Consider the following 19,540-nt stretch of genomic DNA (forward strand, 5'->3'; position numbering starts at 1 on the left):
TAAATAATTCCAATATACACTAGCGCCGATAAGGGGATACATTATAAAATAATATGATAAGTGACAATATGATATTGACCTCTTGAACAAATTTGTAGAAGACGGCAGCTTTCTAAATTTTAGCCCAAAGAGTATTACCATTTACAACAGTTGGGAGCTGCCTTCATTTGTTTTTTGACAACAATACAACACAAGGTTTTGAAAAATACATTAACATTTTAGTACTATTATTAGCTATTAATATCTTACTGTATGTGATGTATCGAATAGACAAATAGAGAGGATGTACCGGTTTGTCTTTGTATCTTACTTGGTGTTAGGCCATTTGGCCGAATGCCGTTTGACCTACTACATATACTACAATAGGCTGAGTAGGCTGAATAGTCATTCCTCTCTACTTTATTACTATCTTCCACCAACCTTCTAACTTCCTCATTTTTCCTTCTTCTTTGTTGTTTTTTAACATTCTTTCTTCTTTATACTATCTTCATTTTCTTTCTTATTTTTTCCCATTTTAGTCTTTATTATTTTCCTTTTTCTGCTTTCGTTTCCCATTCTTCTTCCGTATATTTTCTTCCTTTTATATTCCTCCTTTTTTTCCTTCTTTCTGTCTCTTCCTTCTTCCATTTTCCTTATCAATTCTCCATTATTTCTTCTTCCTTCCTTTTCTATTCAATTTTCTTCTTTTTCTACTTCCATCTTTATTCTGCCTTTAGTCAAACTTTGATTGTAATCGGTCCATGGGTTCCGAAGTTGAACAGTATTTTTTATTTTCTAAACAAGACCCCTCTCTACAGCTCTCTTCTTCTCCCCCTGTAATATAATAGTCTTCTTATAGAGAAGATGTGTTCCAAATTTGGTTGAAATCGGTCCAGGGGTTCATAATTTATTCTGAATTGCCCGTTTACTGTTCAATACCCCTCTCTCCGGACCCCTCTCCCCTTTACCGAATTACCCTTCCATATGATTCTCCTCATAGGGAAGATGTGTATACAAACTTTGGTTGAAATTTTGAATGTGATTGAGAAAAATTGAATGTGTGTACCAAATTTGGTTGAAATTGGCCAAATGTTTCAGAAGTAGTTGGCGAACATACATAGATTAGTTTTTATATATGGTCGGGGTACAGCCAAACCGCACCAATCGGCTTTTTGACTGACTTGTGATATTTTATTCGCAAAATGAAAAACGGAAAGTATTTCATATCAATTTATTGTGCCGTTGAACGATGTCTCATGCGATTGGTAATTAAGTGAATCTGTTACACGAAAACTTTTGCAAAAAAAATCGTAAATTTTCCATTGGCGCTTGGTGTGATTTAGTAGAACCTCGACCGTATAGATTAATTATTTAATTAATAGATTAATTAAATATATATATATTTGAATGGCTTTCTCCAGCTGTGATTTAATTTGAAATATTCATAAAAATGGTTACAATCGTCATTGATTGAGCTATAGCAAAATCTCCCACTTTCCCCTAATTTATTCAGTATTATGAGCAGGGCACAAAAAGTGTCTGACAAGAAAAACTTGACTTGAACATAAAAACATATTATTTCGAAACTTCCAAGCTCATTCGACTTGAAACGATATGGATAACTGCTTCGCCTTATCTCCACAACCTGTAAGAAACAGGTGTTTCGATGTTCACAACCGGATTACCCGCTCCGTCGAGTTTGTTTTGTTGGAAAACTTGTTTTCACTTTCTGACACACACTTACATACCAGCTCCTTCTGTCCATCGTTCGTCCGCCCGTATATGTGGAAGGGACTTTTCCGCTCGTATACATCCTTTTATTGATTCACCGGAACTGGTCTCAATTGAAAAGTCGGTATGTCGGTGTCTGGATAGTGGATATGGTCCCTATCGAAGGGACACGGAAAGGGAGGAGATTGGGACGGATTTTCAAAACTGTTGAGCGAAACAAACCCGCCTGAGAACTTTGTGTTCCAGCAGACCCTTTTTATTCATCCTGGAACCTAATCATGCCACTTCAAACGTATCCACTCATTCTGGATGGAACCGTGTGATAAATCAATAACCTTTGATCTCAGGAATGTAGTAAAATAATAAAACGGCGTCATTGATACGTGTTTTGCACCTGTGTTTTTTGTCTGGAATGTAGCCAAAGAAAATCCCTTTCTCGGAAGTTGTAAGTCATCGAAATGTTAAAAGGCACTATTTATTTATGCATTCCGGTAGAAGTTAGACGAGTGAATTTTGTGTACTATGAATAATAGCTGCAATGCTCTTTACCCGTGGCATATTTTCAATCAGTCGATCAATGAAGTCAATTTAATATCGAATTTTGGTAGAAATGCAATAAGCTGCATTGTACGTATATACTGGAAATCTGTCTTGCTAGAATTTATTTCAGTTGAAGAAAGAACAAAGTTGGACAACATGCTGATATTTTTTTCTTTTGTCTATTTACAGGTAATTTATTGCGAACAACTTTGATGAACCGTTAAATGTGCAATCTAATATCTACTGGATATATCAGCTTCTTAGGTAAGTTATTCAAGATCGTCATAAAATATGACATAAATGATCATTTCGGTATGGCTGGAGCAAGTGATACGGACGAGCTTCCAGGCTCAATAATTTGTCGCAACAGTAGGGTAATGTCTCCGGTTGTGGGCCAGCCCGATTGTTGCCGGCTCTGTATAACCACAGACAAACATTATCATTGAACATTCACTTAGGGTAAATCCGGGTTGTAAGCCACACCTTTTTAAATATCGACATTTCTCCAAAACTGTACGGTAAATTGAAAATTTAGGTATCGTACTACATACTACTACATAGTGTAGAAGTCATACACTTGGGCTTTCTACATCTTGATAACCTCCCTATCACGATATCTCTCTATCTCGATGTGTTCTGATCATATTTTATTCAGGATTCACTCTTCTTATGTCTATATTTTAAAATTTTCAGGCTACTAGACCATTTTTGGGCAATAACGAACACATCAACAGCAAGAAATGCCATTTTTGTTTTGTTGTCGTTTTTTCATAACAACGAGCTTTTTTGGACCTAGTACCCATTTCAATTTTCCTTCCATGTTTCCATCCTTCCATCTCTCTTTATCTCGAAGGTCCTTTCAATATCAAGATGCGGAGAGGCGACTGTATTTACATTTGAAAAATAAAAACAAATCCGGATGAGATGCCACACCTCAGGAAGAGACGCCCCACGTGGGAAATGTTAAATAAATGATTATATATTTTTTGTAATGAACGATATTTTTGCCTTTCTCGTACAACAAAGTTGTACCGAAAGGCTATCATTTCACTCTGAAAACGAACTTTTTACAGGAACATCTGATAGTAAAGTTTCTTATACCATTCGACTCAGTTTGATGAATCGAGATGATGTCTGTGTGTGTATGTATGTGGGTGTGTATGTTTGTGTGTCTGTATGGTCACTTTTCAACCTCAAAAACGCACACGATTTTCATGTACTTAGACTTAACTGATTTTATCGCAACAAGTTGCATTCCGCAGAGCCACTCTTATAATTACATGCTATTTAATTTCATCAAGATTGATTAATGCGTTCACAGCTGACAAGGAAAATGGTTTAAGCAGTTTTCCATTTTTCCCATATAATCGGGACTACGAGCGTTGAGCAGCTACCATGCTATAATATAAATTACGTTCGCTCAATGGGTTAGAAACCTCGTTACGGCAATATCGATAACGCTAACGCAACGAGCAAAGCTTGTTTAAGCTTGCAATGTGGAACGTGTTGAACACGAAAACTAATCGACGAACAACGTACGCGCTTTTAAGTTTAGAGCCGACTCGATTATGTTTATTGCCATTATACTTTATCGGAGCATTCGCACCAACACAGTTGTAAGTTTCATCGTTAGCCTTGGCAACAGAGATTGCACTCCATAACGACACGAATAACTGCTGGTTCGTACGCTCGTGGCCATGGTGGTGTTTGCGTTTGTTTTGTGTCATACATTGGAAGTAAAGTCTTGTGATCTTGTGTGGAAGTGAAGATCTTGTCGCTGTAATTAACGATCCTTTTTATTGGCCAGAAGGTGTAGAAATTCGCGAGTTTCAGCCAAAAAACGTGAACGTACCAAGCCTGCTAGTACCGAAATGATTAGCGTAAGTAACTCTAATACCAATGCACTAACTGATTCCAATACTTCTTCAGCTCCTTTGCGGTTTGATGGGTCTATATACGATTCGAAACTGAAGCTACATTCCCTCGATTATGGAAAAATGAAAACTATTCTAGAGAAACGGTCCAATAACTTTATTAAAATAGCTCTCCACAACGCAAGGAGTTTAACTAGCAACATTGAAAACTATCGTTCTTTGGTTGTTAATTCAAAATTAGATGTTCTATCTGTTGTGGAAACATGGCTCAAACCTTCAAATACGAGCATATCAGTTGAACTTGAGGGATACAAAATTATTAGATCTGATCGCGATAATAAGAACAAATCAAGAGGGGGTGGAGTCGCCTTTTATGTGAGAAAAAATCTCAAATTCTCTGTTATCACTAAATCTGGAAAAGAAAGCGAAATTGAATACTTGTTTATCAAATTAAAACAGGCCAACTTAGTCTGTGGAGTCGTCTATAAACCCCCAGACGCGGCAGTTGCTAAACTAGATACAGTTTTCTGCATTGTTTTTGATTTTTTTTCTACAGAACCCAATATTTTGGTTACAGGCGATTTCAACATCAATTTCATGATGTAGAACTCTAACAAGACATTAAAACTAATTGATCATTTAAGCGCATTATCCTTTAAACTGATTCCAACTCATCCAACTTGTCATAGGCCCGGTTCTGCATCCACCATTGATTTATTCACAAGTAATTGCACAGAGAACATGAAGAACGTTTATCAGTCATCAGTGGGAGGAATTAGCGATCATGATTTTATTTGCATTGATTACAAATTCAAGCTTCCTAAACCTGGTGCTAATGTATACTGGACACGTGAATATCACAAAATTAATCAATCGACTTTTCTGTCTGATTTACGTAGCGTAAATTTTGGTGGTGTGTTCAATTGTGTGGGGATTAATGGAAAACTAAAATGTTTCAATGATGTATTCTTCACCATTCTTGATAAGCATGCTCCGCTCAAGAAAAAAACAATTAAAGATCCAAGTACTCCTTGGATCAATACTCACATTCATCGATTGATTAAAAATCGGTCCGAGGCTTATGAATGTTGGAAACGCGATAGAGGGAATCAGCGTAAATGGAAAAATTTCACTTGTCTTCGTAATTTAACAAACCAAGAGGTCAATCGTACAAAACGTCAATATTTTACCTCACAGTTAAGAGCTGACCTTCCTGCTAAGCAACTTTGGAAGAACATTAAACGATTAGGCTTAAAACAAACAAACACTTGTATGGGTGGAGGGGATGTAAGTGCTGATACTCTGAACCCATTCTTTGTTGCTCATTACACTCCACTTTCATTCAATCAAAATGACGACGTTGCAACACATCCGAATTTCTCATTTAGGTGTGTTACAAATGACGAAATACTTAGTGAGTTTGTTAAATCTTCTTGTGATGCTGTTGGCAATGATTCAATTCCACTACAAGTTTTAAAAATGTCTTTAAGTGTTACTCTCTCATACATTCGGGATATCTTTAATTGTTGTATCATTTCCTCAGATTTCCCACTTGATTGGAAAATCGCAAAAGTAATTCCAATAGGTAAGATTGACCACCCAGTTACTGAAAGAGACTATCGTTCGATCAGTATTCTTTGTGCCCTCTCAAAAATATTCGAATCAATACTCTCTCAGCAACTGAATGACTACTTGACACACAATGATCTGTTATGTCCATTCCAGTCTGGATATAGGAAATCATGCAGCACCGTAACCGCGCTTATTAAAATAGAAAACGACATTAGAGAAGCGTTAGACAAGAAGATGGTCACTTTAATGGTTCTTCTTGATTTTAGTAAAGCATTCGATTCTATTGATCATAGACAATTGTGTAACAAGTTAAAATATAACTTCTATTTAGATCAATTCTCCATAAAATTAATTCAGTCATATTTGTCCAACCGATTGCAATACGTTGACTTCAACAACCAACAATATGAATTAATTCCTGTTCTAAGCGGGGTGCCTCAAGGTTCAATTCTCGGACCGCTACTTTTCTCAATGTACATTAATGATCTTCCATTGAATCTGTCACATAGTCGATTCCAGACGACTGTCAATTATACATATCTGGGGTCCCTGGCACAATATCAGAAATGGTCAATCGAATGAACTCTGACATTCAGAGTATATTGCTATGGTGCGAGCAAAACGACCTGATTCTTAACGGAGGAAAAACCCAAAAGATTATTTTTCACACAAAACGTGCCGTTTTGTCGAATGTACCATCAGTTAGAGTGGGAAACGATATAATTGAATATTCTAATGTCGTCAAAAATCTCGGTTTAATGATGGATACTAACTTGAACTGGTCACCTCAGGTTAATGCCGTGTGCAGTAAAATTTATAATGCCTTACACTCGCTTGTATTATTGAGACGGTGTACTCCCCAACATATCCGGATTCAACTGGTCAGGTCTCTTTTAGTTCCACTGTTTGATTATGGTGATATTTTGTTTGGCCTTGTAACTAAAAAATACGAAAAAACTAAATCAAGTATTCAACGCTGCTACACGATATGCTTTTAATCTGAAAAAGTTTGATCATTTATCCAATTATAGAAAGGCTATTCTTGGAACTGATTTTACAAATCATTTAAAGTTTAGAACCTGTATCCAAACATTCAAAATTATTAACAACTCTCAATTTATCTTCGAGATTTTTTAGATATACTCGTTCTTCGCGAGGTTCGTTACTTATCGTTCCTAGATGTTTCACAAACAGTTTAAGAGACTCCTTCCGCCTACGAGCTATAAGAATTTGGAACGATTTACCTAGGAATCATAGGTGCGAAAGAAGTTTTTCTTTATTTAAGCGGAATCTAAATATCTTATTCAGTATGTAGTTATTGGTATTAGATGTTGCATAGTAGCATAAGCATTGAAAATCAATATGTGATTATTTATGTTGCTATATGGTAATTGTTAATAAATAAATAAATAAATAAAATAAAGTCACTAGATATAAAGTCTGGCGAAGACACTGACAGGTCTCCAATCGAACTGTCATTTGCGGGATCCAATCGAACATGACACTTCAAATGGGCTTAAAGCAATGGAGAGTCAATGAGAATAGATAGAAGGTGAGGAAGAAGACCAAATGCAAGTGTATTAGTGGATGATGGAAAATGTAAACAGCAAATGGTGACGTACATATTTGCACGGCTTCTTATGGGAGCTCGTTCGAATGTAGTAGTGAAAGCTTTTTCGCCATGCACGAAAGGCACGCACACAATATATGGATTTCCATACCTTAGTATTTATTTTCATTGATGGAGAGTATTGAGATAGTGGTAATAAATATATTGGAAAATTATTCCAAAAATATAAAAAGCTACAAAGTCCAAATAAAAAGGTAAAGGAATTCGTTCTTGGATTTACTAGTTGAACAACATTCTATTTGATTTTTCGCGAATAAAATGTGGAAAAAGTGTTTTTGCTTTGTGGAAGCAACATATAAAAGCTAATAGCTTGAACTTTTTCAAGAGCTGAGAAAATCTAACAAGAATTTTTCTGATTGGAAAATCTCACGCTTTTCACTCCGCCAGACTTTATATCTAGTGACTTTAATTGGAAGTGGAAAAGAGGGGTTTCATTGATGCTTCAACATGCTGTTTGGTTTGGGTGGTGTGGAGTTATGGGGAAGTTTGGGTGATTTCTAGGGCAAATTTGAATATAGTTTTCGTTTTATACATCTCCTTATTTCCGTGTTATATTATGTATGCGGTTTTGTTAGTCTTCTATTTATATTTAGGAATGGTTCAAAAATGGCATCGGGCCTTGGCGAAGGGGGGGGGGGGTTGTCGTTGGTTGAATAATCTTAAATGTATTTGACGTCATATTCTAGTCGGCCTTGAGAATTATTGGCTTAATTTTTAAAATGTTCGTGTACATTTAATTTTTAACCCTAGAAGTCTTGGAGACCCATGATGTTATACACAAAACCGTCCAGTTAGTCATAACAATTATATCAAAATATGTGTTACAAATAACAATACTTGAAATTATTTCTCTCTCAAAAATGGATGAAAGAAAATTTCACGATCGTCATAACTTGATTATTACATAATGTATTATGTTTATTTTACAGAAAACAAAATTGCCAAAATTTTTGGTAGATAGGAATTGAAAAAAAACGAAGTTACCACCTTCAGTATATCTTGATTTAATCGAGAAAGGCATCGTCACCGATAGGTGGATTAATTTGGCTTTTTTTTAGAAAAGCTTAATCATTTATATTTGTAGCAAATTCATCGCACTTTCTTATTTCTGATGTGCAACAATACACAGTCAAGGATATAAGTCATGAAAGACTTTATTTTTCACAAACAATTACACAAAATCGTCAAAGTTTGCACATATTGCGTTTTTCCATATCCACGACGTTTTTTTCTAAATTGTCTGACATTTTAAGGTGGCCTAATGTTTTTCATCGCAATGTTCTTCCATGGCTGCTTTTCCTTTGAAGGGCATCTGCCCAAGTAACAATTTAAGAGCGTATAACAAGATCATAATTTACTCTACAAGAGTGTTATAAAACCAGTATAATACCAAAATGTTACTAAATAGGGAGCTCTTTTAATTCAAAACCAATAACGATGTCGCCACGTCCGCGCAGTCATTTTAGAATTAGGAGACGAAAATGAGTTCAACGCTTATTGCTACAAGAGACCAAGAAATCTGCTGCATCTTCATAAGGGTGATAAGTCACCTTAGTAAGCGACTAAATATTTATTAAGTACTTATTAGTTACTTCGAAGCCACGTATCCGGAGAACCATGTTTCAAATCAATCCCACGCGAAATCAATGTGCTTCGTTTTAAAAGCTATCACACATACTTTTAACGATGCTCGATAAATCAGTTTTTATTAGTAAATTCCAGAATTCGGACAGGATTCCATCCGGAATCCGGACAGGATTTCGCCCGGAATTTGGACAGGATTTCGCCCGGAATTTGGACAGGATTTCGCCCGGAATTTGGACAGGATTCCGCCCGGAATTTGGACAGGATTCCGCCCGGAATTCAGACAGGATTCCGCCCGGAATTCGGACAGGATTCCATCCGGAATCCGGACAGGATTCCATCCGGAATCCGGACAGGATTCCATCCGGAATCCGGACAGGATTCCATCCGGAATCCGGACAGGATTCCATCCGGAATCCGGACAGGATTCCATCCGGAATCCGGACAGGATTCCATCCGGAATGCGGACAGGATTCCATCCGGAATCCGGACAGGATGCCATCCGGAATCGGACAGGATTCCATCCGGAATCGGACAGGATTCCATCCGGAATCCGGACAGGATTCCATCCGGAATCCGGACAGGATTCCATCCGGAATCGGACACGATTCCATCCGGAATCCGGACAGGATTCCATCCGGAATCCGGACAGGATTCCATCCGGAATCCGGACAGGATTCCATCCGGAATCGGACAGGATTCCATCCGGAATCCGGACAGGATTCCATCCGGAATCGGACAGGATTCCATCCGGAATCGGACAGGATTCCATCCGGAATCGGACAGGATTCCATCCGGAATCCGGACAGGATTCCATCCGGAATCGGACAGGATTCCATCCGGAATCGGACAGGATTCCATCCGGAATCCGGACAGGATTCCATCCGGAATCCGGACAGGATTCCATCCGGAATCCGGACAGGATTCCATCCGGAATCCGGACAGGATTCCATCCGGAATCCGGACAGGATTCCATCCGGAATCCGGACAGGATTCCATCCGGAATCCGAACAGGATTCCATCCGGAATCCGAACAGGATTCCATCCGGAATCCGAACAGGATTCCATCCGGAATCCGAACAGGATTCCATCCGGAATCCGAACAGGATTCCATCCGGAATCCGGACAGGATTCCATCCGGAATCCGGACAGGATTCCATCCGGAATCCGGACAGGATTCCATCCGGAATCCGGACAGGATTCCATCCGGAATCCGGACAGGATTCCATCCGGAATCGGACAGGATTCCATCCGGAATCGGACAGGATTCCATCCGGAATCGGACAGGATTCCATCCGGAATCCGGACAGGATTCCATCCGGAATCCGGACAGGATTCCATCCGGAATCGGACAGGATTCCATCCGGAATCCGGACAGGATTCCATCCGGAATCGGACAGGATTCCATCCGGAATCGGACAGGATTCCATCCGGAATCGGACAGGATTCCATCCGGAATCGGACGGGATTCCATCCGGAATCGGACAGTTCCATCCGGAATCCGGACAGGATTCCATCCGGAATCCGGACAGGATTCCATCCGGAATCCGGACAGGATTCCATCCGGAATCGGACAGGATTCCATCCGGAATCCGGACAGGATTCCATCCGGAATCGGACAGGATTCCATCCGGAATCCGGACAGGATTCCATCCGGAATCGGACAGGATTCCATCCGGAATCCGGACAGGATTCCATCCGGAATCGGACAGGATTCCATCCGGAATCCGGACAGGATTCCATCCGGAATCCGGACAGGATTCCATCCGGAATCGGACAGGATTCCATCCGGAATCCGGACAGGATTCCATCCGGAATCCGGACAGGATTCCATCCGGAATCCGGACAGGATTCCATCCGGAATCGGACAGGATTCCATCCGGAATCGGACAGGATTCCATCCGGAATCGGACAGGATTCCATCCGGAATCCGGACAGGATTCCATCCGGAATCCGGACAGGATTCCATCCGGAATCGGACAGGATTCCATCCGGAATCCGGACAGGATTCCATCCGGAATCGGACAGGATTCCATCCGGAATCCGGACAGGATTCCATCCGGAATCGGACAGGATTCCATCCGGAATCGGACAGGATTCCATCCGGAATCGGACAGGATTCCATCCGGAATCGGACAGGATTCCATCCGGAATCCGGACAGGATTCCATCCGGAATCCGGACAGGATTCCATCCGGAATCGGACAGGATTCCATCCGGAATCCGGACAGGATTCCATCCGGAATCGGACAGGATTCCATCCGGAATCCGGACAGGATTCCATCCGGAATCGGACAGGATTCCATCCGGAATCCGGACAGGATTCCATCCGGAATCGGACAGGATTCCATCCGGAATCCGGACAGGATTCCATCCGGAATCCGGACAGGATTCCATCCGGAATCCGGACAGGATTCCATCCGGAATCCGGACAGGATTCCATCCGGAATCCGGACAGGATTCCATCCGGAATCCGGACAGGATTCCATCCGGAATTCGGACCGGATTCCATCCGGAATTCGGACCGGATTCCATCCGGAATTCGGACCGGATTCCATCCGGAATTCGGACAGGATTCCATCCGGAATCCAGAAAGGATTCTATTCGGAATTCGGACAGGATTCCATCCGGAATCCGGACAGGATTCCATCCGGAATCCAGAAAGGATTCCATCCGGAATCCAGAAAGGATTCTATTCGGAATCCAGAATGGATTCCATCCAGACAGGATTCCATCCAGAAAAGACTCCATCCAAAATTCCGGACAGGATTCCATCCGGAATCCGGACATGATTCCGGCAGGATTCCATCCGGAATCCGGACAGGATTCAATCCGGGATCCAGACAGGATTCCATCCGGGATCCGGACAGGATTCCATCCGGAATCCGGACAGGATTCAATCCGGAATCCGGACAGGATTCAATCCGGGATCCGGACAGGATTCAATCCGGGATCCGGACAGGATTCAATCCGGGATCCGGACAGGATTCCATCCGGAATCCGAACAGGATTCCATCCGGAATCCGAACAGGATTCCATCCGGAATCCGAACAGGATTCCATCCGGAATCCGAACAGGATTCCATCCGGAATCCGAACAGGATTCCATCCGGAATCCGAACAGGATTCCATCCGGAATCCGAACAGGATTCCATCCGGAATCCGAGTAGGATTCCATCCGGAATCCGAAAAGGATTCCATCCGGAATCCGAACAGGATTCCATCCGGAATCCGAACAGGATTCCATCCGGAATCCGAACAGGATTCCATCCGGAATCCGAACAGGATTCCATCCGGAATCCGAACAGGATTCCATCCGGAATCCGAACAGGATTCTATCCGGAATCCGAACAGGATTCCATCCGGAATCCGAACAGGATTCCATCCGGAATCCGAACAGGATTCCATCCTGAATCCGAACAGGATTCCATCCTGAACCCGAACAGGATTCCATCCGGAATCCGAACAGGATTCCATCCGGAATCCGAACAGGATTCCATCCGGAATCCGAACAGGATTCCATCCGGAATCCGAACAGGATTCCATCCGGAATCCGAACAGGATTCCATCCGGAAAGGATTCCATCTGGAATCCGGACAGGATTCCATCTGGAATCCGGACAGGATTTCATCTGGAATCCGGACAGGATTCCATCTGGAATCCGGACAGGATTCCATCTGGAATCCGGACAGGATTCCATCTGGAATCCGGACAGGATTCCATCTGGAATCCGGACAGGATTCCATCTGGAATCCGGACAGGATTCCATCCGGAATCCGGACAGGATTCCATCCGGAATCCGGACAGGATTCCATCCGGAATCCGGACAGGATTCCATCCGGAATCCGGACAGGATTCCATCCGGAATCCGGACAGGATTCCATCCGGAATCCGGACAGGATTCCATCCGGAATCCGGACAGGATTCCATCCGGAATCCGGACAGGATTCCATCCGGAATCCGGACAGGATTCCATCCGGAATCCAGAAAGGATTCTATTCGGAATCCAGAATGGATTCCATCCAGACAGGATTCCATCCAGAATGGATTCCATCCAGACAGGATTCCATCCAGAAAAGACTCCATCCAAAATTACGGACAGGATTCCATCCGGAATCCGGACAGGATTCAATCCGGGATCCAGACAGGATTCAATCCGGGATCCGGACAGGATTCCATCCGGAATCCGGACAGGATTCAATCCGGGATCCGGACAGGATTCCATCCGGAATCCGAACAGGATTCCATCCGGAATCGAACAGGATTCCATCCGGAATCGAACAGGATTCCATCCGGAATCGAACAGGATTCCATCCGGAATCCGAACAGGATTCCATCCGGAATCGAACAGGATTCCATCCGGAATCGAACAGGATTCCATCTGGAATCGAACAGGATTCCATCCGGAATCGAACAGGATTCCATCCGGAATCGAACAGGATTCCATCCGGAATCGAACAGGATTCCATCCGGAATCGAACAGGATTCCATCCGGAATCCGAACAGGATTCCATCCGGAATCGAACAGGATTCCATCCGGAATCGAACAGGATTCCATCCGGAATCGAACAGGATTCCATCCGGAATCGAACAGGATTCCATCCGGAATCCGAACAGGATTCCATCCGGAATCCGAACAGGATTCCATCCGGAATCCGAACAGGATTCCATCCGGAATCCGAACAGGATTCCATCCGGAATCCGAACAGGATTCCATCCGGAATCCGAACAGGATTCCATCCGGAAAGGATTCCATCTGGAATCCGGACAGGATTCCATCTGGAATCCGGACAGGATTTCATCTGGAATCCGGACAGGATTCCATCTGGAATCCGGACAGGATTCCATCTGGAATCCGGACAGGATTCCATCCGGAATCCGGACAGGATTCCATCCGGAATCCGGACAGGATTCCATCCGGAATCCAGAAAGGATTCTATTCGGAATCCAGAATGGATTCCATCCAGACAGGATTCCATCCAGAATGGATTCCATCCAGACAGGATTCCATCCAGAAAAGACTCCATCCAAAATTACGGACAGGATTCCATCCGGAATCCGGACAGGATTCAATCCGGGATCCAGACAGGATTCAATCCGGGATCCGGACAGGATTCCATCCGGAATCCGGACAGGATTCAATCCGGGATCCGGACAGGATTCCATCCGGAATCCGAACAGGATTCCATCCGGAATCCGAACAGGATTCCATCCGTCCGGAATCCGAACAGGATTCCATCCGTCCGGAATCCGAACAGGATTCCATCCGTCCGGAATCCGAACAGGATTCCATCCGTCCGGAATCCGAACAGGATTCCATCCGGAATCCGAACAGGATTCCATCCGGAATTCGAACAGGATTCCGTCCGGAATCCGAACAGGATTTCATTCGGAATCCGAACAGGATTTCATTCGGAATCCGAACAGGATTCCATCCGGAATCCGAACAGGATTCCATCCGGAATCGAACAGGATTCCATCCGGAATCGAACAGGATTCCATCCGGAATCCGAACAGGATTCCATCCGGAATCGAACAGGATTCCATCCGGAATCGAACAGGATTCCATCCGGAATCGAACAGGATTCCATCCTGAATCGAACAGGATTCCATCCAGAATCGAACAGGATTCCATCCGGAATCGAACAGGATTCCATCTGGAATCCGAACAGGATTCCATCCGGAATCCGAACAGGATTCCATCCGGAATCGAACAGGATTCCATCCGGAATCCGACAGGATTCCATCCGGAATCGAACAGGATTCCATCCGGAATCGAACAGGATTCCATCCGGAATCGAACAGGATTCCATCCGGAATCGAACAGGATTCCATCCGGAATCGAACAGGATTCCATCCGGAATCCGAACAGGATTCCATCCGGAATCGAACAGGATTCCATCCGGAATCGAACAGGATTCCATCCGGAATCCGAACAGGATTCCATCCGGAATCGAACAGGATTCCATCCGGAATCCGAACAGGATTCCATCCGGAATCGAACAGATTCCATCCGGAATCGAACAGGATTCCATCCGGAATCCGAACAGGATTCCATCCGGAATCCGAACAGGATTCCATCCGGAATCGAACAGGATTCCATCCGGAATCCGAACAGGATTCCATCCGGAATCGAACAGGATTCCATCCGGAATCCGAACAGGATTCCATCCGGAATCCGAACAGGATTCCATCCGGAATCGAACAGGATTCCATCCGGAATCGAACAGGATTCCATCCGGAATCGAACAGGATTCCATCCGGAACCGAACAGGATTCCATCCGGAATCCGAACAGGATTCCATCCGGAATCCGAACAGGATTCCATCCGGAATCCGAACAGGATTCCATCCGGAATCCGAACAGGATTCCATCCGGAATCCGAACAGGATTCCATCCGGAATCCAAACAGGATTCCATCCGGAATCCGAACAGGATTCCATCCGGAATCCGAACAGGATTCCATCCGGAATCCGAACAGGATTCCATCCGGAATCCGAACAAGATTCCATCCGGAATCCGAACAAGATTCCATCCGGAATCCGAACAGGATTCCATCCGGAATTCCGGACTTGATCCCATCCGGAAAGGATTACATCTGGAATTCCGGACAGGATTCCATCCGAAATTCCGGACAGGATTCCATCCGGAATTTCGGACAGGACTCCATCTGGAAATCTAGACAGGATTCCAACCGGATCATCAAAAGTTAATACTAGAACGCTTTTTAACCGACAATTTGTATCAGGCATTGAATCAAATTGTTTCGGGTAGCTCAACAACCATAAAATATGCTCGCTTAGTAATCCTAATTTATGACAGATTGAGATACAGCTGCGAATTTATGACCAGGCAATATTCTGAACGCTGACATATTAATATAGAATAAATGCTCCTGTAATCGATGACAGCAACAATGACCCGAAGCATCGGGATGCTTATACCACAACAATCGCTGGCCATGCGGAACACCGCCATCATTTCCATCGTCTAATGATAGCGGGAGTAGTGTATGGACTGGTTTGTGGTCAATCGACAAACGATATCTCTTAATTAAACGCATTCATTTGTCCTATCACAGCCCGGTGCTGTTTGCCCATATGGCAGTCGGTCTAAACGGGAACGAGCGGGAGTCAACAAATGTCGGCACCTGTACGACCACCGAATTGGCAAGCTACGGTCAACATCCCGAGCTCTATCGCACACTTAATACCGGTGTGTGTGTCGCACTGAACTGGTCCAGAATTGATATTGAATATTGTTTATGTGTTGAGACCAGCCTCACATTTCGGAAGCATTTTTCGCTTAATTTTAGTCCTCATGTGCTATATAAATAATGACGAGTTTATTAATTTTCCGTATCCAACCTCGTGAGTACGCACATTTCCAAAATGCATTCAAAGAAATTCCGTAAGCCGGATAAGGCACAAGTTTTCTTCAACAGAATTGTTACCCCGATTTTTTGGGGTGTTCTATATTTCAAACAGAAAGTGAATTACACACCAAACCATCTGACAATAGATGCAATATCGATTCAGATGCTTCTAGTGAAAGGGAACAGCTAATGAAAGACCATCTGAAGCAATTTTCAGACTCAAAACGGTTAGATTAGTCCACGCTATTCCCGAATCACCATCACAACCGGTCTAAAACCGGCAAGGGGACATTTTAATATATTTTGCTCAGGCGACCGTTCGTGGAAAAGTTTTTTGTCAGAATACGGGTCCTATCCTTTCCGTACACCTGCTGAGCTTCACGTTCGTGGCTCGGTTCCATCATTCGTCCGAAGGGGGTGCGACTCTTGATTCGACGAAAACTCATCTGCACGCACGATCGATGGTCGGAACACGGCAGCACACACTGGGGTCCGTTGTCGCCCTAATTGCTGATTGCTCCCCGATGTGGATAATTGAGTTTAAATGATGAGCATCCGAACGGGCGGACGATGGAATTTGATTAAATATCAGTTGGAGGATGGGTAATTGATGGGCTCCTGCGTCGTCGTTTGCTCCTTTGGAGCTCGAGTCACGGTTGATTGATGAATGAAGCAGAAAGTATTTTTCTGGAAATAATTCGTTTTTGGAAAAAAAATAATACAAGCTCGAAAGGTTCTCGCATAGGTAGTATAGAAGACCATGACAGAATGGTTGGAAGCTTTAAAATTTCTCAAAGAAACGGCAGAGATATAGAAAGAAGCATAACATTATTTTCAAAGAAGCTTAAAAGCTTCTCACATGAGCTCGAAAAGCTCTCCAAAATATTCCAGCTGATGAGTGAAACTAGGACAGCTTCTCACAGAAGCTGGAAAGCTTCTCACAGAAGCTGGAAAGCTTCTCACAGAAGCTGGAAAGCTTCTCACAGAAGCTGGAAAGCTTCTCACAGAAGCTGGAAAGCTTCTCACAGAAGCTGGAAAGCTTCTCACAGAAGCTGGAAAGCTTCTCACAGAAGCTTCTCAGAAAGCTTCTCACAGAAGCTGGAAAGCTTCTCACAGAAGCTGGAAAGCTTCTCACAGAAGCTGGAAAGCTTCTCACAGAAGCTGGAAAGCTGGAAAGCTTCTCACAGAAGCTGGAAAGCTTCTCACAGAAGCTGGAAAGCTTCTCACAGAAGCTGGAAAGCTTCTCACAGAAGCTGGAAAGCTTCATACAGAAGCTGGAAGCTTCTCACAGAAGCTGGAAAGCTTCTCAGAAACTGGAAGCTTCTCACAGAAGCTGGAAGCTTCTCACAGAGCTGGAAGCTTCTCACAGAAGCTGGAAGCTTCACAGGCTGGGCTTCTCACAGAGCTGGAAGCTTCTCACAGAAGCTGGGCTTCTCACAGAGCTGGAAGCTTCTCACAGAAGCTGGAAGCTTCTCACAGAAGCTGGAAGCTTCTCACAGAAGCTGGAGCTGCTCACAGAAGCTGGAAGCTGCAGAGCTGGAAGCTTCTCACAGAAGCTGGAAGCTTCTCTGCAGAGCTGGAAGCTTCTCACAGAAGCTGGAAAGCTTCTCACAGAAGCTGGAAGCTTCTCACAGAAGCTGGAAGCTTCTCACAGAAGCTGGAAGCTTCTCACAGAAGCTGGAAAGCTTCTCACAGAAGCTGGAAGCTTCTCAGAGCTGGAAGCTTCTCACAGAAGCTGGAAGCTTCTCACAGAAGCTGGAAGCTTCTCACAGAGCTGGAAGCTTCTCACAGAAGCTGGAAGCTTCTCACAGAAGCTGGAAGCTTCTCACAGAAGCTGGAAGCTTCTCACAGAAGCTGGAAAGCTTCTCAGAAGCTGGAAGCTTCTCACAGAAGCTGGAGCTTCTCACAGAAGCTGGAAGCTTCTCACAGAGCTGGAAGCTGCAGAAGCTGGAAGCTTCTCACAGAGCTGGAAGCTCAGAGCTGGCTGGAAGCTTCTCACAGAAGCTGGAGGCTCTCACAGAAGCTGGAAGCTTCTCACAGAGCTGGAAAGCTTCTGGAAGCTGGAAGCTTCTCACAGAAGCTGGAAGCTTCTCACAGAAGCTGGAAGCTTCTCACAGAAGCTGGAAAGCTTCTGGAAGCTGGAAAGCTTCTCACAGAAGCTGGAAAGCTTCTCACAGAAGCTGGAAAGCTTCTCACAGAAGCTGGAAAGCTTCTCACAGAAGCTGGAAAGCTGCTCACAGAAGCTGGAAAGGTTCTCACAGAAGCTTTAAAGCTTTTCACAGAAGCTTTAAAGCTTTTCACAGAAGCTGGAAAGCTTTTCACAGAAGCTGGAAAGCTTTTCACAGAAGCTGGAAAGCTTCTTGCGGAATCTGGAAAGCTTTTCACGGAAGCTGGAAAGCTTCTCACGGAAGCTGGAAAGCTTCTCACGGAAGCTGGAAAGCTTCTCAAGGAAGCTGAAAAGCTTCTTACGGAAGCTGGAAGATTTCTCACGGAAGCTGGAAAATTTCTCACGGAAGCTGGAAAGCTTCTCACAGAAGCTGGAAAGCTTCTCACAGAAGCTGGAAAGCTTCTCACAGAAGCCGGAAAGCTTCTCACAGAAGCTGGAAAGCTTCTCACAGAAGCTGGAAAGCTTCTCACAGAAGCTGGAAAGTTTCTTATGGAAGCTGGAAAGCTTCTTATGGAAGCTGGAAAGCTTCTCACGGAAGCTGGAAATCTTCTTATGGAAGCTGGAAAGCTTTATATGGAAGCTGGAAAGCTTCTCACGGAAGCTGGAATGCTTCTCACGGAAGATTAAAAGCTTTTTACGGAAGATTAAAAGCTTCTCTCGGAAGCTGGATAGATACTCACAGAAGTGCAATATATTCTAACTAATTTTGGAAAACTTCTCACAAAGCTTATAAGCTTGGCATTCCCACAGAGTCTTAAAAGTTCTTACAGATACTTGAATTTTTCTCTCGAAAACTTAAATGCGTCTCATAGAAACTCAAATGTTTGTCATAGAAGCTCGAATGTTTCTCACAAGAGCTTGAAAGTTTAATATGGAACCTCGGAAGCTTCTAACAGAAGCCCTGGCGCTTCTTGCAAACGCGAAAATGCTTCTTTTAGGAGGTAGAAAGTTTTTCACAAAAACTCGATCGTTATTTACATAAGCTCGAAAGTTTCCACATTAGTCAAAACTTCTTGCTAAAATTTTCCTCTACCAAACACGACACTTTATTTCAGAAGCAACCACAAAAACAAAAAAAAAACCTTTTGCC

At 43.3% G+C, this 19,540-nt stretch overlaps 1 protein-coding gene across 1 annotated transcript in view; it reads left to right on the forward strand.

Moving 5' to 3' along the window:
- The window catches only part of LOC134203947 (uncharacterized), a 356,366-nt gene that overhangs the window by 84,309 nt on the left and 252,517 nt on the right, over nt 1–19,540 (forward strand). The window lies entirely within an intron of this gene.

The sequence above is a fragment of the Armigeres subalbatus genome, chromosome 1 (assembly GCF_024139115.2).
Source record: "Armigeres subalbatus isolate Guangzhou_Male chromosome 1, GZ_Asu_2, whole genome shotgun sequence".
Taxonomy (NCBI): Eukaryota; Metazoa; Arthropoda; class Insecta; order Diptera; family Culicidae; genus Armigeres; species Armigeres subalbatus.